Raw genomic sequence first — 23,842 nt, 5'->3', positions numbered from 1 at the left:
AGGTAAAAGTCAGGGACAACGCTGAGAGTAGGCCCCTAGGCACTGGCTCCATACCACTTAAACCTGGCTGCCTGCCTGTTCCCACCAGCTCCTCTCCAAATCCGGCTAGCCCTGGTTCTGACCTGGCCCCTGGGCCTCGCAGCCTCTCACTGAAAGCTCTAGCTCCAGCTCCAGCCCTTTCAGTTCCTCTGGCTGCTGCCAGCAGCTGCAGAGACAGCCTCTCAGGTTCTATGTTCAAGAACCTCAGCCACTCCTTCCATTCGTGGCAGCTCAAATTTCTGGGGCCAAGCCAAACCACAAAGCCATTAGGACACGGAGCTGGCACATTCCCATAAGGAGTACATTATTCTGGGTGGGAAAACGATGCTCAAGGAAGTGAAGGAACTTGCCTAAAGTCACAACCTTGTGAGTGGAGGTGAGATTTGAGTCCAGGTCTATCTGGTTCCAAAGCCTGCAACTGGCCAGGGTACAGAAAGCAGCCCATGAGCTCCTTCAACTACCCAGGGACTCAGGGGTGAGAGAGAAGGAGACAGAGAAGCTTGCTTCCCATCAAGAGTGAAGCTTCATCCAGGCCGCATGCCTCACCCCGGGCTCCTGGCTGTAATCCACAGGGGCCCCAGCAGCACTGGCTCCAATGTGTTTCTTCCAATGTTCTATTGATCCATTTAGCAGGCCAGACTCTAGGCATGGCCTTGGCTGGACAGTCTGTAAAGGAGAAGCCAGGTCATTGACTCTTCCAGGTCCTCTTCTGCCATTTCCACAACCAACTCTAAGGAAAGGAACTTGGCTTTGCAGGATCCTGCTCCCAGCATCCAGTGATCTGAGGAGAGCCAGCCATGAGGCAAGTGGATCTGGGAGGCGGTGACTTTCCAGGCTGAGCAAGTTATGGGAGCAAGGGGCCTCGCTGGGGAAACCTGGTTTCTGGTGAACCTGGACCACTATGGCCACTGAAGGTGGGGGCTGGGCAGCAGCTGGTGCAGGAGGCACCAGAGGAAACACCTCTCCCATCGCAGAAGTCAGTCACTCCTAGGGATTCTGACCCAACAAAGGAGGCATCTGAGGTAACCGGCTGCCTTGCTGGGGAGAGGGGAGAGGAAAAGTCCTAGTTTTGACATGTTTGGCAAGAGCAAAGAAGTGGAATAATCAGCAAAAGCCTTTCCTTTGCAACCCCATGGCGGGGCTGTTCCTGGGAGCCTGAGCTGCTCAACTTGCAGGCACAGGGAGGGGCTGCTGCTAACTGGGACTAGATGTCAGAGGCCCCTACACATGCACCCAAAATCCTAGAAGTCACCCAATGCTGACCCTTACAAAGTGTCTGCACGCAGCTTGCTTCCTCGGTGAACTGCCCACGCCCTCCAGTTGCTCACTGCCTCATTCTGCTTCCCCCCTGCACAGTTGCTCTGGTCATCCACGTTAAGCCCATGCATAAGCCAGAACAAAAAAGCCGGAGGGAGGGCACACACTTGGCATCGGCCCCCACCTCTGGTGCCAGCAAAGGGAAGCAGGCCAGTCTTCCTGGGCCACTTCCCAGTGGGGGCTCAGTCAACAGATACTTAACAGGCCAGTGCCAGGGTAGGGGGACAGTGTGGGACAGGACATACCTGTCCTGTCCTCATGGAGCTTCCAGTCTACTGGCAAATACAAAGGCACAGGTGATTACAAAGTGTGATGACAGGGAAATTATAGGGAACAAAGCAGGGGAGAGTGCCAGAGAAGAACGCACGAGGGGCCCGGCCACAGAGGACTTTGAAGGCATTAGGATTTATTATTAATCTGATGGAGGGTTTTGAGGAGGGATGTGTCATGACCTGATCTATATTTTAAAAGAAATCCTTGGAGGAAATTTTTTAAAACTAACAGTACCAAGAGTTTAGAAAGGATGTGGAGTTGATACACACTGACCACTGGTGGGGAAAAAAATAAATATCTTCCAATGTTTGGAAGATAATTTGAAATTACTTCATAAAGATGGACATGGGCACATCCCAGTGGTGTTTTTCTTTTTTGTAAGAGGAATTACAACCATCTTTCTCACAGAAAATATGGCGTAAGAACAGAATGAGAGTCTAGAAAGTTCCCCTAGTCGTCCTAGGCTAATTTATTTTATGACTTCCCATGTGTGGAGACATCCTCAGAGATTGCAATCCTCAGGTTTGGGCGGGAACAAATGGTTTCTCACCCAAAGATTGAATATTTCAAAACGCTGAATTACAAAGTCAGTGAGTTCAGCCAGCTTGTCATATTAAGCAGATTTAAAGATTAAGCTGAATTCTGACAACAGGTTGAATATACTGTTTCATTTTCCCCCAAAACCTCACCCCCACTTGGGACAATCTACTTTTTTCATTGAGGTTTAATTCATATACAATAAAATGCAGAAATCCTTCAACGTAAAGCTTGGTGAATGTTTGCCTCTGTGTACATCTGTGTAAGCACCCAGCGTAAGAAGCAGAGCACTTCTCTCACCCTAGAAAGTTCCCTTGTGTTCCTTCCCACTCCATAGTTACCATTCCACCACTCTTCTGAGTTCTGTCCCCACAGCTTAGATTTACTTGCCCTTGAACTTCATATAAACACACATTTGTACTCTTGTGTGTCTAGCTTCTTTTGCTCAGCACAACGTTTTGAAGATTCGTCCATGTTGTGTATATCAATAGTTTGTTCTTTTCCACGTTTGGACATTTGAGTCATTTTCAGTTTTTGGTTGTTATGAATAAAACTGCCCTGAACTTTCTTATACAAGTCTTTTTGTGGACACGTAAGTCTCATTTCCCTTGGGTAAATACCTGGGAGTGGAATTACTGGGTCATAGGGTAGGTGTATGTTTAACTTTACTAGAAATTATCAAATAGTTTTCCAAAGTGATTGTAGCACTTTACATTTCCACCAGTAACAAATTTCCACCCTTTGTTCCAGGTCCTTGATATTTTCTTTTTAATTTTAGGCATCCCAGTGGGTATGTGGTAAACTCTAGTATTTCTGCTACCAGGTACATATGAACATCTGAACCAAGAGATGTACAAAAATGTTCAAGACATACACTGCTGGTGGGAATACAAACTGGTGCAGCCACTATGGAAAACAGTATGGAGATTTCTCAAAAAATTAAAAATAGAAATACCATATGACCCAGCCATCCCACTACTGGGTATCTATCCAAAGAACTTGAAATCAGCAATTCAAAGAGACCCATGCACCCCTATGTTCATTGAAGCATTATTCACAATAGCCAAGACATGGAAGCAACCTAAGTGCCCAATGACTGATGATTGGATAAAGAAGATATGGTATATATCTATATCTATATCTATATCTATATCTATATCTATATCTATAGATATACACAATGGAATACGACTCAGCCATAAAAAAGGATAACATCAACCCCTAGGGGGCTGGCCCCGTGGCCGAGTGGTTGACTTGGTGCACTCCGCTGCAGGCAGCCCAGTGTTTCGTTGGTTCAAATCCTGGGCGCGGACACGGCACTGCTCATCAAACCACACTGAGGCAGCATCCCACATGCCATGACTAGAAGGACCCACAACTAAGAATATACAACTATGTTCCAGGGGGCTTTGGGGAGAAAAAAGGAAAAAATAAAAAAAATTGAAAAAAAAATCATCCCACTCACAACATGGATGGACCTTGAGGGTATTATGTTAAGCAAAATAAGCGAGATAGAGAAAGACAGTCTCTGTATGACTCCACTAATATGTGGAAGATAAACAAACACATGAACAAAGAAAATAGACTAGTGGCTACCTGGGGAAAGGGGGGGTGGGGGTGGGCACAAAGGGTGAAGTGGTGCACCTATAATATAACTGACAAATTATAATGTACAACTGAACTTTCGCAAGGTTGTAAACTATCATAACCTCAATAAAAAAATAAAATAGAAAAAAAATGTTCAAGACAGCGCTGGGTAATAGCTGAAAACTGCTAACAACCCAAATGTTCATCATAATCGAACAGATAAATTGTGGTACATTCATGTCATATAGTAAGAATGAAGGGAAGCCAGTTTCAGACATCAACAGGCACAAATATGACCAAAAAACTATTATGCTGAGCAAAAAGAATATATCGTGGATGAATGCCTATAGTATGAGTTTCGAAAAGTTCAAAAGTATGCAAAGCTAAGCCAGAAATTGTTTAGGACTCTATATATAGATGGTAAAACAATAGGAAAAAAAAATCAAGGAAACAACTGTAAAATTCAGGAAATTCTTCTGGTGGGGCAGGAAGGGAGATAAGATCAAGCAGGGGCCTACCAAGACTTCAGAAGTACTGAGTAATTACTCCTTAATCCGGGTGGTGGGTACACAGTCCTTTTTATTTTTATTCTTTAAAGAATATATATATGCTATATACTATTTTGAGTATGTGATACATTCATAATAAAATCTATGTTTTTTTTAGGTTACAACATTTTTCAGTAAAGGACCACTCTGCCTGCTGTGTAAGACTAGCAGGGAGACCAGAGAGGAGGACTTCAATATCCCAGGCAGTGGAGGTGGTGAGAAGTGGCTGGATGTATTCTGAAGGGTTTAACTGATGGGTTGGATGGAGGGTGGAGGGTGAGAAAGAAAGACCAGAATCAGGGGACACGGAGGCTTGTGACCTGAGCCACCTGGTGGTGGGGGTGCCATTCACTGATACAGAACTCAGGAAGGAATGGGTTTGGGTGAGAAAAAACAAGTGTTCTGTTTGTGACAGGTTAAATCTGAGATGCCCTTCAGACATTCACGTGGAAATGGCAATAGGCAGTTGGACACACATCTGAAGCTCTGGATGAGGTCAGAGCTGGAGGCATACATCTGAAAGTCATCAGAGCACAGCTCACTTTTAAAACTACAGGACCAGGAGGAATTATCTATGGAAGGCCTGACATGGACAAGAGAAGGCGGTCAGTGGCGACCTTCACAGTGACTGATCCAGAGGTATGGTGGGAGTAAACACCTGACTGGATGAGAAATGGCCAACAAACAGATGAAAAGATGCGCAACATCATTTGCTATCAGGGAAATCCAAGCCACAATCAGATACTACTTGTCACCCACTGGGAAGGCTATAATCAAAAAGACAGATAATAACAAGTGTTAGTGAGGATGTGGAGAAACTGCAGCCCTCATACATTGCTGGTGGGAATGAGAAATGGTGCAGTCGCTTTGGAGAACAGTCCGGCAGTTCCTCAAAAGGTAAAACACAGATTTACCATATGACTCAGCAATTCTACTCCTAGGTATAGACTCAAGAGAAATGAAAACATATGTCCACACAAAAACATGTACACAAATGATTATAGCAGCATTATTCATATTAGCCCCAAGGTGGAAACAACTCCAAGTTCCATCAGCTGATGAACAAGACATCATATGTTCATACAATGGACTCTTATTCAACCATAAAAAGGAACGAAATACCGATACACACTACGATATGGATGAATCTTGAAAACACTGTGCTAAGTGAAAGAAGCCAGTCACAAAAGATGACATATGATATGATTCCATTTATATGAAATGTCCAGAATAGGCAAATCCATCAAGCAGATCAGTGGTTGCCTAGGGCTGGGGGTTGGGGAAGATGGGAGTGACTGCTAATGGGTATGGAGTTTCCTTCTGGGGTGATGAAATGTTCTAAAATTATTTGTGGTGATGGTTGCACAACGGTGTGAATAGACTAAAAACCATGGAATTGTACACTTGAGATGGGTGAACTGTATGCTACGTGACTTATATCTCAACAAAGGTGTTACCCAAAAAAAGGGAATGGGATAAAGTAGAATGGGGGCTAAGTTGGGAGATATTACAGAATGTTTGTATACTGGTGGGAATGATTTAGTAGACGGAAGGTTACTGCTGCAGGAAAAAGAGAAGATAATCGAGAAGCAAAGTCCCTGAGTAGCAAGAAGGGGCAGGATGCAGTGCCTACATGGAGAGGGTCTACCCGTGAAACAGGAGGCAAAGCAGAGCATGGGGCAGAGTCCCAGGGAGTGATGCAGTCTGCAGTAGGGAAGTGAGGATGGCCTCACTATTGTTGGAGTTGGAGATTTACAGAGATCAGATGTGAAACAGTCCTCTAAGAGAGAAGGGGGGGAACGAGGGAAATTTAGCGGGTGGCAAGGCAATGCTACAGTCTTCTGAGAGATTTGTGGTCACAGATCTAGCAAATTTGGTGAGACCATTTAACAATAAATGTCCCGTGAATGGCTGGTTGAGCTTGAGATGCTGAGGCTGAAGAGAGGAACTGGAGACCAGAATCCAGGTCAGGGGCAGCAGGAGCCTTGAAGAATGGATGGTCTCCCTCCCTTAGAGCCTTCTACCAATCAGGAGATGCATGCTCTGGCAGGTTCAAGAAACCAATGGAAGCTCAAAGGAGGCCCTCACCAGCTCACAGGCAGAGGAGAGGAAAAGCAGGGGTAAGGCACTGAGCAGCAAAGCCTGCCCCCAAAAGAAAGTAGTGGCAACTGGGTTTTAGAGCCATTCTCAGGTCAGTTCCCAGGAGGCAAGCCGTCAAATTAACCTAATGAAGCACAGGATAGCACAGCCTCAGACCAGTGCAGCTGAACACAATCTTCTTGGCAGGCAGAGAAAAGAAATGTCAAAATAAGCTGCAGAGGATGGGGGGAGGTGGGCCGCTTGAATCTGGAAGGGGTGGGGAGAAGGAAAAAGGCCAGCAAGATGCTGATGAAGCACCCTCTTTCCACCCACTGACACACAGCCTGAGGATGTGTCCCGGAGCCTCAAAGTAAAGGCATCAAACCACAGGGTATTACTCACACTGCATGATGCCTTATGAGTGTCTGAGCGTTTTCAGGCATAGCGTCTCACTTGGTATTCACAGAAGTCCCAAGACTAGCTGAACGAGGTCAGCCAGGCGGGAAGTGATGGAGTTTTAATGCCACTCCAGGTCTGAAGGCTCCAAGGCCAGTGCTCCTTCCACAAGCGCCCACTGCCTTCCAGAGAGGCTTTTCCCACTAACTGGGGTACAACCATCGAGGGCCAGATCCCTGCCAGCCTAGCAACCTAGCAAACTCCCTGCCTTCTGGGTAAGGCAACAGCTGAGCCTGGCAGAAGGTGCCCTGGGGGGTGAGGGGGGTGTCAGTCATGATCTTGAGGAAGAGACCTGACAGCCTCTTCCTTACACAAAACTCAAACCCAGTGAGGAACGTCCTAGCATGTCTGAGAACTGGTTGCTGCACCTCTGCACATTCGGCTAACTGAAGTCATCACATTGCAACATTCTGGCCCCAGCCTCTGGCACAGACCCCTCACAGTGATCCTAGTGACTCAGGCCTCCTTGCTCCCCAGTGACAACCCCTCTGGCAGCCTCTGCCTTTCGAGCCCCTTCCTTCCTTGACTTAATATCCAGTCTGAGATCTCGGCTCTGGTGCTCCTGATATGGCCCAGAGTTAGCAGCCAGGAAATCAGAAAGCAGGAGCTAACAAACTTCTTTAAACTTATGATCGTCATTCTGGCTAACTTTCGATCAATCCTAGAGAAATAAACCATCAGTCTTCATCTGGAGAAGATCAATGTTACGCCCTGAGAAACAGCCTCTAAGGGGAGGAACGCTGGGCTGAGGCATGGGGAGGGGGCGGGGCAGGGGAAGAGTTAGGCTGCGGGGTCTCTTCAGTCAGACTGCTCTGCTCCAGCCCAGCTCTGCTCCACACCTGCTGGCTCCAGAAGTCCCAGTGTGGTTTGTTCGTGTCTTGGGAGGGCTAAAGTCCAGGAATTTGCTATACATATCTACACTAGGGCAGGAAGTAAAGCCTAGAAAAACAACATTATCTCAATCGTTAGGCAGACAAGACCAGATAGAAACAGTCGGGGAGAGAGGGGACAGATGTGGCAAGGAATAGAAAGTTGTATAAAGAACAGAACCACCTGTCCTGCTGACCAGGTCTCTCCACTCTCCAGACCACTTCTTGCTTTTCATCCAATCTGGTAGTTTTTCTTTTTCCATTATACTTACGTACTTGGACTCATGTTACTATCTTACTTGAGTTTTCTCTTTACTAAGCTTTCTTTAGTTCTTTTTTCCCCTGCCTTCTGTTGGACTGAAATACTATTCCTACTCCCACCACCTTTTTTTTTTTTTCCTCCTGGCTTGGAAATTATATTCCTCTTCTTTTAGTGGCTATTTTCAGCTGTTATCATGTACACGTTTTTATAATAAAGTATATAGTTTTCAGCAACGCTATTCTCTTAGGGAAGGCAAAAACTTGGTGTGATTTAACAAGGAAATTCTCTTTGTTCTATCTTATTCTTCCTTGAGAATGTGGTCAACAATTTTAGTTTTCCTTTTTTAAAAATTAAAAAACAAATTCGACACGATTTTTGTTCATGTGTTTTGCCATCTGTGGCAGACATTGTTGGTTGCCTACCAGCAGCCACTCCCCCATCTCTCCTGCCAGCAGAATCCTGATTTTGTTCAGGCAGCAAAGGATCCAGTCCCAGGAGATGAGGCAAGCCTGGTCAAAGCCAATCACAGTAAGCTTTTTCCCTTTTACCAAGAACTGGTCAAAGTTAGACCAGCTCAGGCCAATGAGACATAGAGATGTCTGCTCCGGCCTTTTTGGAAAAATTCTCCTTCCTGAAAAAGAGGCAGATTAGAAAGCTTCCTTTTAGGGCTGGCCGGTGGCCCAGTGGTTAAGTGCGCACGTTCCACCTCGGTGGCCCAGGGTTCACTGGTTCAGATCCCAGGTACGGACATGGCACCGTTTGTCAAGCCATGCTGTGGTAGGCGTCCCACATATAAAATAGAGAAAGATGGGCATGGATGTTAGCTCAGGGCCAGTCTTCCTCAAAAAAAAGAGGAGGATTGGCAGCAGTTAGCTCAGGACTAATCTTCCTCAAAAAAAAAAACGCAAGCTTGCTTTCTCCTAACATCTCCCTGCCTTCCTGCTTAGGATGCCATAGGGTAATGATATGATGCCTGGCGCTGAAACAGCCATCCCACAACCATGAGGAGAGAGATCTCATATCCTGAGGATGGCAGAGCAGAACAATAGAATGATCTAGGGTCCTTTGTTGCAACACTGGACCGCCACCCCAACCTTCCTTCCTCCACACTTCTCATTATAAGCTAATTAAATATCTTTTGGAGTTTAAGTTACAGTGGGTTATTCCGTTGTTAGCATAAAGCATCCTGATATACTGTCTATAGTTAACTAGATTTGCCAACATAACGTGTCAATTTCCGTGTTCACTGTTGGCACCAACAACCTGCTCCTTCCCCCAGGTTTACTTTTCTGCTTACTGACATATACCTTTAGCAGTTCTTTTATTTGGCAAGGGTCAGTAGGTGATACAGCTGTCCTGGTATGTCCAGAAATATCTTTATTTCACCTCATTCTTGAATGATAGCTGGCTATATAATTCTAGCTTCCCTAAGATACTCTTCTATCATCTTCTGGCATCTAATGTTGATGAAATGTTGTCTGTCAGTCTAATTGTCATTCTGTTGAATTCTTGTCCTCTCTGGTAGTTTTTAATATTTTCACTTTACTGTTGCCTACAGTTTCACCGTCTTATGCCTAGGTATCTGTTTATTCTGTTTGGTATTCATGCTGTTTCTTCTATTCTAGAATTCTCAGCCATTCTCCCTTCAAATATTACTTCTTTGCCATTTTCTTGACTCATATCTGGAATTCCTATTAGACACATGCCAAAGCCTGTCAATCTGTCCTTCAGGTCTGTGCTGCAGTCTGGATGAATTCCTCAGTATTAGCTTCTAATGACACTACTTTTCACTGTGAGAATTTTTAATACCTTTTCATATTCACAATTCCTGTTTCTTTTTTTTAAAAAAAAAAAAAGACTGGGACCTGAGCTAACATCTGTTGCCAATCTTCTTTTTTTCTTCTTCTTTTTCCCAAAGCCCCCCAGTACATAGTTGTATATTCTAGTTGTAGGTCCTTCTAGTTGTGGCATGTGGGACACTGCCTCAGCATGGCCTGACAAGCAGTGCCACGTCCACACCCAGGATGAGAACCAACAAAACCCTCAGTCACCGAAGCGGAGCGTGCGAACTTAACCACTTGGCCACGGTGCCAGCCACTCTTTTTTCTTTCGTAACTTCTCTTTCTTTTCTTTAATGGATTTTGTGTTTCCTTATCTCTTCAAAGTCCCTAAACCTATTTATATTAAAGACAGTTTTCTTTTTTTTTTTGAGGAAGATTAGCCCTGAGCTAACATCTGCCACCAATCCTCTTTTTGCTGAGGAAGACTGGCCCTGAGCTAACATCCATGCCCATCTTCCTTTACTTTATATGTGGGATGCCTACCACAGCATGGCTTGCCAAGTGGTTCCATGTCCGCACCCGGGATCTGAACTGGCGAACCCCTGGCTGCCGAAGTGGAACATGAGAACTTAACCGCTCGCTGTGCCACTGCACCGGCGCCTAAAGACATTCTTTGATTACTCTGTTATTTTCATTTCTTCCTGGGTAAATTTTTCTTTGATTTTATTAGCCTTTTTTCTCATTAGTTTTTCTTGGGTTTCTAAACTTTAGTGTATAAGCTCACCTTCTCTCTTACATTTGACTTTCCCTCCGCATCTAGGGGTTTTCAACTTTGCCTCCCTCGGTCCTTTGGGTCTCCCACTCCAGAATCAAATCTTGTAGCAGCAAGTCTGTAAGGTTCTGTCTTCCTAGGTAAGCATCTTTTATAATAAGCCATAGCCCCAGAGAAGGATTGGTAGCAACTTTTTCCAGCCCCTGGGTTCAAGCAGTGTGCTAGCTCTAATTCCATTCTTCATGTGGAGCACTTTATGGCTCTGCTACCTCACATTTCCAGCTGCTTCTGCCTGCTTCCAGACTCAGACACCAGCAGGCCTGCAGCTTTAAGCCCCACTCTCCTCTTTGTGTTCCTGTTTCACTTCTCATCACAAGGATGTCATCGGGGGTGGGGGGGAAGGGGTTTTGCATGACTATGTTTTTAGGATGTTATCTTTTTATGTATTACTGCTATATGTTTAGAGTATAAATTTACAGTGCCGTCTTGACTGGATGAGTTGGATTAAACTATTTGTACCAGGGAATTGGGGATCTTTGCCAATACCAGTCTCCTGGGAAGGCATATCAAACCATCTCTAATGAGATTCAGAGAGTTCCAGCCAGCACGCTGAAGGAAGCAGACTGAGATAGCCTGGGGTAAGCTGATCAAAAGTCCCAATTAAAACTTCTCTCCCATCCCCACTCTATCTTCATTCCAGTCCCCAGCGGGGTGGGAGCAGGGTGGGGGGTGAGGGAGGCAGACATGCAAACAGAATCTTTCAGATGTGGTCTGACCAGGCCTTCAGTGAGCAAGTCCACCCTAGCTTTCAGCACCTCTTCCATACCACTTGACCATTTCACAGTCTTTTACCTGGCCAGGGAAAAATGCATATTTGCCATATGGACACCCTTGATGAAAGGCCCATCTGACTCTCTTCAAGTCCCCAGCCTCCCTGCAGTAGGCCCAGGCTTTCGTTTCAGTTACATCAGAAGAGCAGTGGATTCAGGAGCCAAATTCTAATCCAGGCTGTCAGGAGGCAGCAAGCCATTTTTTCTTTCCGGACCAAGATTTTTTAACAATCAGAGGAAGGCTAGCCTACCTCCACCCTCTTCCTCTCTGATTACTTCCTGTCAGTTCCTGCTGACCACCGCTTTGACTTCCAAGCCACTGCTATCTACTTGCTTGATTCAGACCCTTCCTTAACTGTTTCTTTCAGCTGCTAATGTATCCTGACAGTTCTGCCCTCAGCCTTTTTTTCTTCTTTGCCTCTCTATTGTGTGCTATCCTCTTCCAAATCTAAGAGCCTGCCCTTCTATCCTGGGTTCTAGACCTACACTCTCAACTGCCTCTTTAGTGTGTCCATCTGGCACTTCAGATTTAAACTCATCATCTTGTAATCAAAAGCATACAAGACAGGGCGCCCTTATTCATGAGGCCGAGGTCAGGCTCCTTAATATAGCATCCAGAGATCCCAAAACCAGGCCACTCTTCTAAGCCCGATCTCTCACCATACCCTACCCTCTAGGGGTTATGAACTAATTTGGACCACAGGCCAAAGCTGGCCCATATTTATTAAGATCCTACATGGAACCTAAAAAGACATGTACATGTCTATCACCTTCACTTAAAATACAACCTCTCAGTGTAAAGAGACCATGTTATTTAATTCATCATCTAGCACTAGCCTACGTATAATAGGCATCAAAAAGTATTTGTCCAACTGAGTATCAGCTCTATATATAACCTCAGAGTTATAAGAATCAGAAGAAATAATGGTAATGAAAAAATGCTTTGAAACCAATTTTATAAATCCTTATATAAGTATGCAGATGAAAGTGATGATTACATTCTGCCCCACTCTTCCAGTTTTGATATTCCAGAAGTGAAAGTTTTCTCCAACTTCTGGTGGATCCCCAAGAAACACAAGTCAGCTACAAACGAGATTTAGCAACTCCGAGGCAATGGGAAAGGTGTGTGTGTAAAAGCTGAAGCTGTCTGACCGTGGGAACGGTGAAAGTGCCCCATTCTCGAGTTTCTGTCAGCAGAGACACACAGGGGCTGCTAATGAGGAACTCCCTCTGGTCACTTCCCTAAGCACCGCAGGCTACTGGCTGCAGTCCTCCCTAGCTAGGCCTTGTCAGATCTCACATCTGTTCATCCAGCTCAAAGCCTCTTTCCAGTCAAGCCTCCCAAAATGAAGAAAGCACCTAGAAAAGCTTGGATTCACCTTCTGGCTTGGCCACTTGTCAGCCACTAACCACTTAACCTCTTTGATCCGGGTCCTCATCTATAAAATGGGAATATCATCCATCTTGGAGGGTTTCTGTAAGGATGAGAGGCATAAAGCTCCTAGCTCAGTGCCTGCACTCCTGGGGTGAGCAGACTGAGGGCCACAGTTCTGTTAACCTCAGCTCCAGTTTGGGCCACTCTTCTTGGCTGGAGTCCCATGACCCTGGATAGACATCATGGGTTCCTCAGAATCCCCAGCCCCACTCCAGCCTCCCCAGGCCAGCACTGCCAGGGTCTTGCTCCAGAGCTCCCTTTCCTGGCTAACCACAGGCATTGCCCACCCCCACCATCCCCCCAGCGGCAAGCAGAAACTTCCAGGGAGATGGGATGGACAGTGTAGACCTGAGGTCTTGGAGTCAGCTCTGCCCCAGTTGACCCTTGCCCCCAGGCTGTGCAGAGAGGAATGCTGTGTCCATCCTGTGGCAGAGCATCCTGTAGGTCACAGAGCCTGTCACCTCTTCCCCAGCTCTACTTCATCAGACCACACGGAACAGAGGCCTGTCCTGAGCATGTTCTAAACAGCTCGCCGAGGCCCATCCCATAGCTGCCCATCTCTGTGGCTCTTTAGCAGCAAGATTCCAGAAAGACAAAGTTAATAAGGGGTTTCTCCACAGGACTGAAAGCCTCAGATATTAAGAGAGGCAGGAGACACGTGGAGGATCCTGAAGGTTAGAGACTGGGAAAGAAATCTAAGTTTCTTTGGGGACTTCTGGAGGAAGGAGGGAGTGGGATGGACGAATTTTGGCCCACGGCAAGCCAGAGAGGAGTCTAGACGGCTGGGGTTTAGATCTTCTTGCCCCATTCCGCCTCCCAGGGGCACTTAAACGTGACCACACTGCCTCCCAGGGTCAGGGGACTAGGTGCTTATGGTCTGCTCTAATTTCCTTTAAAGATAAGGTTCAAAGCGCCGGGTGGCTTGGCTATTCATCACTGTTTATGATTCAGATCTCGGTCATACCAGAGATGTATAACGAAGAGCCACAGAGAAGCTGCCAGGGCCGCCTCTTCCTTCTGTACTTGTCTGGATGTCTGGGGTATGCTTTGAATCTCAAGAGAAAAGCAGAGGATGAGCTCTTTCAACAAATAATGGTGGCCACCAGGGAGTGGCAGACAGCATGGGAAGAGCCTAGTCCTCCCCTCCAGCCTCATCACTGCGCCTTAGCAAAGCTCTTCTTTAAGGCCTGAAGCTCCTGCTCTGTCAAGGAGCAGAGCAATGGGGCTCCTCTCTCCTGAGGACTCTTCCCAGCCTCTCCAGCCTGCCTACCACCCATGGCTCCTTGGTTTTGCCAGCTAGGCTTCCCCTGGGAGGGCTGCCTTTTCAAGGGTATGCCATGGGGCAGCTGACCTCGGAGACCAGCACCCCAGGTCCCAACTATGGGCCTCGCCCTCTAAAGAGGTGGGAGCCAGTGACACGATTCCACAGCCTATCACAGAGCCCTTCAGAGGGGGCATAAACAGAGCCATACCCACCAGCCAGAGCACTGGTGGAGGGCCGAGCCAAGGGCTTCAAGAAGGAAGAGGTGAATCAATCCTCACCCTACAGCCCCTTGGGGGAAAAGGTCCATCCTCCCTGTCAAACTCACTCTTATCAAAGAGAGCCCTCCTTGCTCTTCTTAGACACGTGGGTTAATCCACTTCTCCTCAATGCTGCCTCCTCACACACACACACATACACCCTCTGCCCTGGGGTGGGAGGACAAGGTCCAAGAGAAGACTTAGACGAGAGTCTCATTGCACTCCATCACCCTCACCAGAAAGGGGTGAAAGGGAAGAGGGGTAAATGGTTTCTCCAGGTAACCTTCAACCCTCTCTTCCTCAACTCACGGACCCACATGACAGGGAAAAGGCCAGTGAAGACATGGTCCACCATACCCAGTCAGCTTCTTGGAACACTCCTGGGCAAGGGGACACAGACTGAGAAGGAAGCCCCAGGGGCTGGGGATAGAGGGCAAGCACTCTCCTAAAGGAACTGTGACTTATACAAAATGGCGGAGAGGGGCAGGGCATTCCCTCCCTAACTCCAGAGCCCTCTTTCTCCCAACCCTTGGATAGCAACTCCAAGAATTCCTAAATCCCATCTCTCCCCTACCTCAGGGAAAGGAACAGGATTGGTGCTTTTGCTTTCCATCACTGCCCTTTCTTGCCCCTTCCCAAGCCAGGGCCATAGCAAGGGGCTCTGGATTGGGTTCTCCCTCTGCCTCTACCTGTAAGCACTGGAAGGTTGGCCACCCTGAAGAAGGCTCACACCTTCTAGACCCCTGCAGGGGCTGATGGAGAAGGGCTGAGCTAGAGCATGTACAAGTCCTGCCAATGTGCACTTAGGGAAGGGAGAAGCTATGCTTTTAGAAGCATCCAGGCCACAGTCTCTGTGACTCAAAATTCCAGCCAGGCCTTGGCCAGGTCCAGAGTTGGACTCAACTTGAAACTCCAGCATCTATCCCCACATCCTTTATGGGATAGGAGGATAGCAGAGACAAAGCCAGGGAAGAGGTCACAACCCAACCACCAGCACCATGAGCCTGAAAGCAAGCGGCCCAGGAAGCAGGGTAACTGACTGCTTCATTGGCAAGGCAGGCTGCAGGACTGGGGTCTGTGCAGTCACTGCATACAGACCACCTAATAGGATGCCAGGCCCTCAGCAAATGAAAAGCAGACACCAGTTCTTCCTGGGTGGCATACTGGGATGGGTTTGGCCCAAAGCTCTGATGCATAGGACAAGCTACAGCCATGAGAATGCTGAGCGAGCTTCTGGGGTGTAAGGGTCCAGAAATGACACTCCCTCAGAATGCAGCAGCCCCAGGTCTGGGATTCCCCCCTCTCCCAGCCCAGGGGCTGGACGTCAGGAGCAGCTCGCTCACGTAGCTAGGGCTAGCATCACACTTGAAGGTGCAGGTGAGAACAAGGCTCTCTGTCATCAGCCCCAGTAATGCGCTAGATCTCTTCCTGGGCTGGTATGACCTCTGGCTGTAACTTTTCAGTCCACAAGGCTCAGCCAAACTACCCAGGCCGAATGTCTGCCAGAGCCTCTGGGACCAGGCAATATGGCGAAGGTGAGAGCCTGGGGTGTAGGCGTGGAAGCCTACGTTGCACAGGGCAAATTTATCTGAAGGGCTCCAATGTTAGCAGAAGACAGTGGGCTGTAACTGATGACAACCTCCCTTTTTCTATCCATCTTGCCCCCATATTTCCTTGTGAGGCAGCGGTTCTTTTGATTTGTTGTGGCTTCATCTGGTCACCTGGTAGGAAACTGGAGCATCACGTGTGCTGGCAGGCAGCAGTTTGGAGTGCCTATGTGGCTAACCTGTCTGGCTCCTGGGCACCGCTCACATCCCAGGCAAGATGCAGAGGCGGTGCTGCAGGCTGGAAACTCAGCTTTGTGGTCAGGCTCTTATCTACTTCCTTCATCAAGACTAGATGACTTCAAAGTGTTCTTTTTGTTTTTTGTTTTTTTTTTTTTAAAAAAACAGAACAGTCTCTCCCTCAACCCACCCGAAAACTTCCATGAACCAGGCCAACTTCTTATCAGTTTCTATTCTTGTAGCCCAGTGGGAGGAAGAAACCAGGTGGGGAGACTTAGACAGCTCCTGCCAAGATAAGATGTTGGAGAACCACCAGCCCTTCTATGGCAGCTTATGGGCTAAGCTGGGGCCTGAGCACTGAGTCAACAGATGCATCCAATCACAAAGCTTATTTAGAATAAGATGACACTCCTATAAGGTAGTCATGCAGGTGCCAATCCCCTGGGGGACCTAGGGAAGGCACCATACCTCCCACAGCCAGTGAGGCCTGGGTAGAGAGGAGGGTGGGACAGGCACTTGACCAGGAGGTGGGCCAGCTGTCTTGTAGAAGATTCACAGGGTGTGAGTAGACGTTCATGGCGTGCCTTAGATAGGGAGATGTGTCAGTGCTAGGAGGCCAGAGACTGGCAGAAGGGCATGCAGACGTACGCTGGCCCTAGAGGTAGGTATCTCCAGTGAGCAGAATACTCCAAAAACCCTGGAAACAAACCAGTAACCTGTACTTTGTGAGCCAGACTGTTTTTACTCTTCATATACCCTATCTTTAGCTTTCTTTTGTTCTCCTTTTATATTTAGTAATGTCTTTTGGAAAGGTCAGCCTGTGGCAGCTATGCTAATGGAAACCCAAAGAAGGTATTTGCATCTATGCTTGCACTGGGAGATTAAAGGAAGCAATGTCCCCTCTTTCTCCTGGGAGTGGAGGTAGAGAGAAGTGGAGTAAAAGGATGGAGAAGCCCAGAGTCAGGCCCCTTTCTTGGTTGCTGTGTCTTCTCGACGTCACCTTTCCAACAAAGACTTTGGAAGTTCCAGTTAGAGGCCCTGAGCCCATGCCCAGCCTGATGCCATCAGGTAACTTCTACCACCAACCCTGCAGGCAGCTTTGGGAAGCACCCCTGCCCTGTGCCCTGACTTTTTCCTGTGTCACTAACGTTCAGCTCCAGGAGACAGAGAGCAGGTGACTGGTAAACTGGAGAGCTCAGCTGTAGGGCTGGGACACATCCACACACACACCTGCTTTCATTTCTCCCTTGCTCTGGCTGAGGAATCTTCCTCCTCATTGAGGAGCTGATAATATGCTGTGACTGACTCAGGCAGGGCCCCCGGGAGGAAAGGACATCCCCAACGTTGCTAGGTAATCCACTTCAGCCCCTCTGGAAAGTGGCAATATCAGCTGGTATGAGTAGGCACAAAGAGAGCCTTCCCCTTGCACTGCCTCTGACCCTCACCCACAGTGAGGGGAGCCAGGGTGGGGAGTAAGGAGCCCTCCCTAGTCCTATCCTCAAGGTGTGATTCATCCTCCCAGATCTGGCCTAAGTTATGTGCTCCCTGCTAAGATGATATCTGTCATGACATGCACTACTGTTGTCAACTTTCAGGGGACATGGAAGGGAGGAACACACAGACTGGGGTCCATTATGACAGTCCCCAGGAAGTGGTCTCTGTTGCCTGGCTTTATTATGTATCTTGGGGTTACACAGGGATGGTCAACATGAAGGTGTTTGTTTGGGACTTGGGTTGTGCAGGGGTGACCTGGGGCTGTGAAGAGGTGGTGCCCAGGACCTGCTTTCAAGTTCCTTGCCTTCCCTGGTGAGACTGGGGCATCCCCACCCCAACATGTGCCTACAAGTTAACATTTTACAGCAAACTGTAGACTAAACCCAGAAGACCTCAGTTCCAGGGCGGGCTCTGCTATTTGACAGTTGTGTGTCTCTGGGCAAATCATACCTCTCTGGGACTCAGGTCCCCCATCTGTAAAACAAGCATCGTAACGCCTGCCCTACTTACCTCACACAGGTCCTGCCAAGCTGAAATGAGTGAGAACTGTAAGCTGCAAAGCACTGTGTACCCAAGGGACCGTTGAGTTTCAGCCTCAGAGAGAAGAGGAAGACAGGGACAAGAGCAGACACTGTGGCTAAGCCTAAGGGAACAGGGAGGTCTGACCCAGGCTGAGGGACCACTTAGAACACGGCCCCAGACAGAAACAGGGAGATCAGGAGCCCTCCAGGAGCCGAGCATGAGGGACAGAGAGGGCACCCTGGTCAGCACCCTGATCAGTCTGGGCTGGCAGACAGTTCAGGAGAGAACTGGCTGTCAGCAAATATCTGAAGGGCAGAAGGAAAGATGCAATGAGGAGAAGGTCAGAATGAATAAGGAATTCAGTCCCAAACTCCGAAGAGCCCCCACCTCACCCCCTGTGCACCAAGGAACAGGTGAGAACTGCCCCCAAACTCCCAGGACATCCAGCATCGTAATACATAACTCACACTCTCACACGTCCGAAGTCTCTATGAGGACAGCCTTCCCTTTCTGACCAGAGATCCCAGGGGAGTGACCCACCCAAGGCAAGAAGCCTATGTCAGACTGAACTTGAGGTCTCCTCTTGCTAAGTTGGAGGCTTGAAGCCTAGAGTTCTTTGTACAACACCCCATTCCTGCCTCTGCCGAGCTCGGTCAAATATCCACACCCTCACAAACTCGAGGTGATGGGAACTAAGGACAAAATCGCGCTATTTATCCATCTGTACCTGAAACTGGCATCACTATCCTGGGCATTCTCTTCCAAGGGAGAAGGTAGAGGGGCACAACTCTCCCCAGCAGGAAATACCCCAACATAATCCAGAAAGCACGGCAGCCCTGGAGCTACATCCTTATCCAGGCCCCAGCAGGAAACAACACGGAGGTGGGTGGACATTCACGAAGCCAAGACGATGCGGAGACAAAGAGAAGACAGAGGCAGCACCAGGGCAGAGGCCAGCCAGAGTTGGGCAAATGCCTCCTGTTTACTGGGACCTGGATGAAGCCACAGTGTCTCCCACATCTCAGACAGACCCCTGCAGAACACCAACCACCACACAGATGGCCCTGGGCCACCACAAGGAAGGGACCACTTGCCAAAACCCTCCTGTGCCAGCTCTTTGTCCCGCAGTCCAAAGGATGAACCACTTCTTGTGGATGGGCAGCCTGGGCGCCTGGGGGCTCCTCCCTCAAAAAACCACTTCATACTGGAAAGAGCCTCCAGTCTGAAAGTCAAATGACCTGGTTTCTGGTCTCAGTTCTTCTACCTACTGGTTTGAGGATAGTGGGCAAATTTCTCAACCTCCACTTCCTGATCTGTAAATGGAATGACTCAGTGATTCTAAGTTCCCTGAGCCTGTCCCTAAAACCCTGTACTTGATAGGTCAACCTAGCTCAGAGGCCCACAAGCCCACAGGAACAAAAGTGGTTCTGGGATTCCCGGCAGTGGCTCAATTCTGGCCAGGACTCAAGTCCTTCTCCAGCCAGGGACACTGCCCAGACATGCAGATGGTAAGGGAAGCTCCGATAGGCACAGCCTTCCTGGGTAGCCTGAGGTCAGCACTGCCCACCACCAGAGTTCCCCAACCACAGGGAGGACTCGGTAGGAGAGGTACTATGTGTTTTGCTGCTCAGCCGGGCCCTGAACCAGCTCAAGGGGTCAGGGAAAGAGAAGATGACCCTGGACATGGAACACAAGGGGAAGTCAGGACCCTAACTTCCATTCCTTGTCTGGCAATGGATTTTGGGGGGAGCCCTTTCCAAGCCTGTTTCTCAGCCTGTTAAGAGTCATGTCTGGGGCCCATCCCCTGGCTGAGTGGTTAAGTTCGTGCACTCCGCTTTGGCGGCCTGGGGTTTCGCCGGTTCAGATCCTGGGCGCGGACCTGGCACCACTCATCAAGCCATGCTGAGGCAGCGTCCCACATGCCACAACTAGAAGGACCCACAACTAAAACATACAACTATGTACTGGGGGGCTTTGGGGAGAAAAAGGAAAAAAATAAATATTAAAAAAAAAGAGAGAGAGAGTCATGTCTGGCTTCTCAAATGATGCCAAACACTGCCCTGAACTCCAGACCCATCTATCCCACTCATTTCTAGATGCCACCCATCTTATACCTTAGAGGTACCCAAAAGTACCTCAAACTCAACCTGCCCCAAACCAAATTCATCCACGCTCTAAGCCCCTCGAATCCGGTCCTCTTTCTGTATTCTCAGTTTCTGAGAAAGGGACATCATCCATCCAACGCTGACACCCAAGACTGAGCTATGTCCCCTCCTTCCTTCAACCTCCCTCGGCCATCTATTACAAAGCCCACCTGATTTTTACCACCTAAACCTGTCATCTTCCTACTTCTCTCCACGTCTCCCTCCATCACTCTAATTAAGGAACCGTCACCCTCCACCTACAGTAGCTCCCTAAATGCTAAAGCGCCAGATCCACTAAAGAGACCCCTCCAACTCACTCTCCATAGGGAGGCCAAAGTGTTCTTCACAAATGCAAATCCCATCAGATCCCATCTCTACTCCTTCCAGCAAAACAGGCAGACCTCCCAATGCTCTGGGGGTAAACGTGGTACTCCACAAATGCCCCACGGCCCCGGATCTGGCTGGCCAGGAGGCATGGGAACCCTGAGACCAAAATGAACCAGGCAGGTCTGGGAGTCGCAGCTCAGCCCTGGCCCTACCCTGGGGAGGCTTCCCACTCCAAGGCCAGGTTCAGAATTGGCTCAGTCTTGCAAGGTCTGACCCCCTCCCCCAGTGCAGACCTCATCTGACCACAGATGGGAATGGGAGCTGGCGGCCAGGCAAGGAAAACCCAGCTGGGCTGAAGCCAAGGACTGTGTATTTCAGGAAGCAGAAGAGATAGACTAAAAGCAGTGCCACAATAAACTGTCAGTATCTGTGGGGCCGCTGAGAAGGCAGCTGTCGGGAGTATAAAACTTAAGGAGTTTATCTCTTCCCTCTTATCAGACTGACCCTTGGCAGCCTGGAGGCCTGTGGAGAGCAAACAGCCATTAACAACCCCTCCCACACTTCCTGCACACACAATCCTTGTGTGACCGCCCAGCACCACAGGAAAGCCTGCACTTTCCTCCCTGCCAGGCTGGCTCCAGACCCATCCAACCTGCCCCTCCTTCTTGGGCAATGATCCAGAAACGTTATGCTCTGCCCAAACTGGACTCCTCAAGGTGCCCAGTCGTCCCCTGCCCTTTCAGTTCAGGCCTCATACATGATACATGCTACATGAGGCCTTTTCCCCACCACCTTCCTTCTCTCCTCTACTATGAAACCCTACCCTAGTCCCTTCCAGGCGTGTTCTCAACTTCCGGCAGACCTGCCATAGGTCTGTGCCGCTGAACCTCGTTCGTGGACATTCCCATGTTCAGCTTGTGATCCCATCTCCTACCCTGGCTTTGGGGAAACAACCGGCTACAGCAGACCCCAGGGCATAAGGGGGTGTGGGGAATTGGGAGCAAAAAGAAATGGGAACCCTATAAACAGTCATCCCAAGGCCTAACCAGTGGCCAGTGTAGAAAGGAAGGAATGTGATGAAAGACCAGATGGGTTTTTCTGCCTGAACCCAGAACAGAGTCAGAGCAAGGGCTGGGAGGTGGGGATGAGGACAATGAGAGGCCGGGGGACAGCTCCCTTGGCTGGAGGAGCCCAAGTTCTCCAGAGAGATGCTAAAGCAGGATGACTGAAGTTCAGTGTACTCCAGCAGGTTGAGGAAGGTCCAGCCAATTCTCATGAATGTCTGGGCTGTATGGTGCCATCCTGGGTCCCTAGCACTACCACCCTACTCAGGATATGGTGTTCTTCTGTTGGATCTAGATGGTTTGAGAGAAAGACCTTCAAATTCTATACTCACAGATAAGGACTCTGAGGCCCAGAGAAGGGCAGCGACTTGCCCTGGGTCACACAGCACCAAATCCCCTGTGGGTAGTGAAGGCAGCAAGAACCCTGTATGTATCCAACCAGACTGGTCCCTGGACTGTGAAAATCACTGAGGAGACCCCTGACCAAACAAGCTGCTTCTCCTCTGGAAAAGCCAAGCAGCCCTGCCCTGAGGCTCTCGGGCCCTCAGCCAGCCCAGGCCTCCACCTTGGCCTCACAGGCTGCCAACAGAGAGCCTACCGGCTCCTCTCCCTGTTTTGCCCAGGATGAATGGCAGGGTAGAGATGTGCGATGAGCAGGAACAGTTAGGACAGGTGGCTTGGGTAGAAGACACCCTCCAAAATACCTCACCCAAGTTTGAAGGGAAGTGGGGTATCTCCTGTGTTAAGGACAGGAAATGCCACTTGAGAGATTAGAACTCACATTCATCCTAGAAGTTTGCCCACTGCCGCTTTAGCATCAAGCGTGAATTGTTTTTCAGGCACTAAAGAAATTCCTTCATCAAACAACTGCCACTTTGGCCTTGGGCTGAACCTCCTTGACACAGACTGTTTACCTTGCTCCCCATTCCACAGCATCGTCCTATCTGAGGAAGATGTTGGCTCCCCTCCACTGGAAAAGCCTGAACAGGGTCCTCACTCCTCTCCTCACCCTCTTCAGGCTTTCACGCCTCCCCCTACCCATGGTACCTGGAGTCTGCTGAACTTTGCTGGAGGCCCCAGGAACCCAGAGGCTAAACAGGCATGGATCTAGGGAAATACCAAGCCCTGTAGGACAGGACGGAACAGAGAGAAGGCCAACCCCTGGAAACTCCCTCGGGTCCTGGCCACCAGACTCACATGGCCCCTCACAGCACCCAAGAGAGTCAGGAACCAGGAGGAGCTCAGGGGCTCTCTCCCCTCCCCTGCAGTGCCCACAGAGCCGCGCTCCTTTTGGTTGCTGTCTGTTTTACTTGCACAGCCAGAGGACTCAGCACAGGCCCACAGAGACTTTCATTTCCTCCTAACTCTGGTTCCAGTTCACTATCAGTATCAAATGGCCGGTATTTTGTCTTTAACTGATCTTGGGTGGGAATGAGAGTTGAGGGGAACTCCGCTCACAGGTCAGGGGAGATTCAAAGTTCTACTAACATCCCTTTCAAACCCAGAGGAACCCTGCAAAGAAGGAAGGAGGTTGTAACCACGCATAGTGACAGATGTTAACCAAACTTATTGTGGTGATCATTTCACAATGTATCTAAACATCGAATCATTATGTTGTACACTTGAAACTAATATGATGTTATATGTCAATATACTTCAATAAAAAAGAAGGAAAGAAGTTGTGGGGGTGACAAGAGTGGGGAGGAGGAAGCCCCACCCCATCCCTCAATTCTCTCACCTGTGCCTCTTCCTACAATCCACCTCTCACCTTCCCTCTTCCCTACCCACTCAGCCACTCCAAATCCCCTTTAGCCACACAAATAAATAACTTGTTGCTTTTTCTTCACCAGAGTAGTTGCCTCTAGACCAAGTAGCTATTTGCATTTGTAGCTGATTTTCTTCCTCAGAAGGCTGTAGATCTGCTCAGGCTGGGAGGATGTTGCTTGCCCAAGCCCCTGCTAGGACCTGATAGCTGAACGATTCCGGAGAGGAAGGGCAGAGCAGGGCAGAACTGCTTTCTGGGGTCCCCGGGTCATGACCCAGCATCCCAGGATCCCCTGCCTGCCCTCTCTGGGGTCCTACAATGCCAACCTTTCGGGAGCACAAGGAGCCTCTTTGCCTCAGGGTGGCCTGCCCCCTGTGTCCTTCTGGTACAAAAGAGCAAGAGGGGAGAAAAGGGAAAAGGACACTAATGGACAAAG

At 48.8% G+C, this 23,842-nt stretch overlaps 1 protein-coding gene across 9 annotated transcripts in view; it reads right to left on the bottom strand.

Annotated features, from left to right (window-relative positions):
• Positions 1 to 23,842, bottom strand: part of ST3GAL2 (ST3 beta-galactoside alpha-2,3-sialyltransferase 2) — a 45,495-nt gene that overhangs the window by 15,200 nt on the left and 6,453 nt on the right. For 2 of the 9 annotated variants that reach the window (XM_023637311.2, XM_070262049.1), the window contains exon 2: positions 586 to 705. The exons of 5 other annotated variants lie outside the window; for them this stretch is intronic. The gene's annotated coding sequence lies outside the window, so the exon portion shown is untranslated. Of the gene's footprint in view, positions 1 to 585; positions 821 to 23,842 lie in introns of all 9 variants that reach the window. 2 more of the 9 variants (XM_070262043.1, XM_070262047.1) reach the window with 1 other exon arrangement.

Source organism: Equus caballus, chromosome 3 (genome assembly GCF_041296265.1).
Source record: "Equus caballus isolate H_3958 breed thoroughbred chromosome 3, TB-T2T, whole genome shotgun sequence".
Classification (NCBI taxonomy): Eukaryota; Metazoa; Chordata; class Mammalia; order Perissodactyla; family Equidae; genus Equus; species Equus caballus.
Note: the sequence above shows the minus strand (reverse complement) of the source record. Positions and strands in the feature narration are given on the sequence as shown.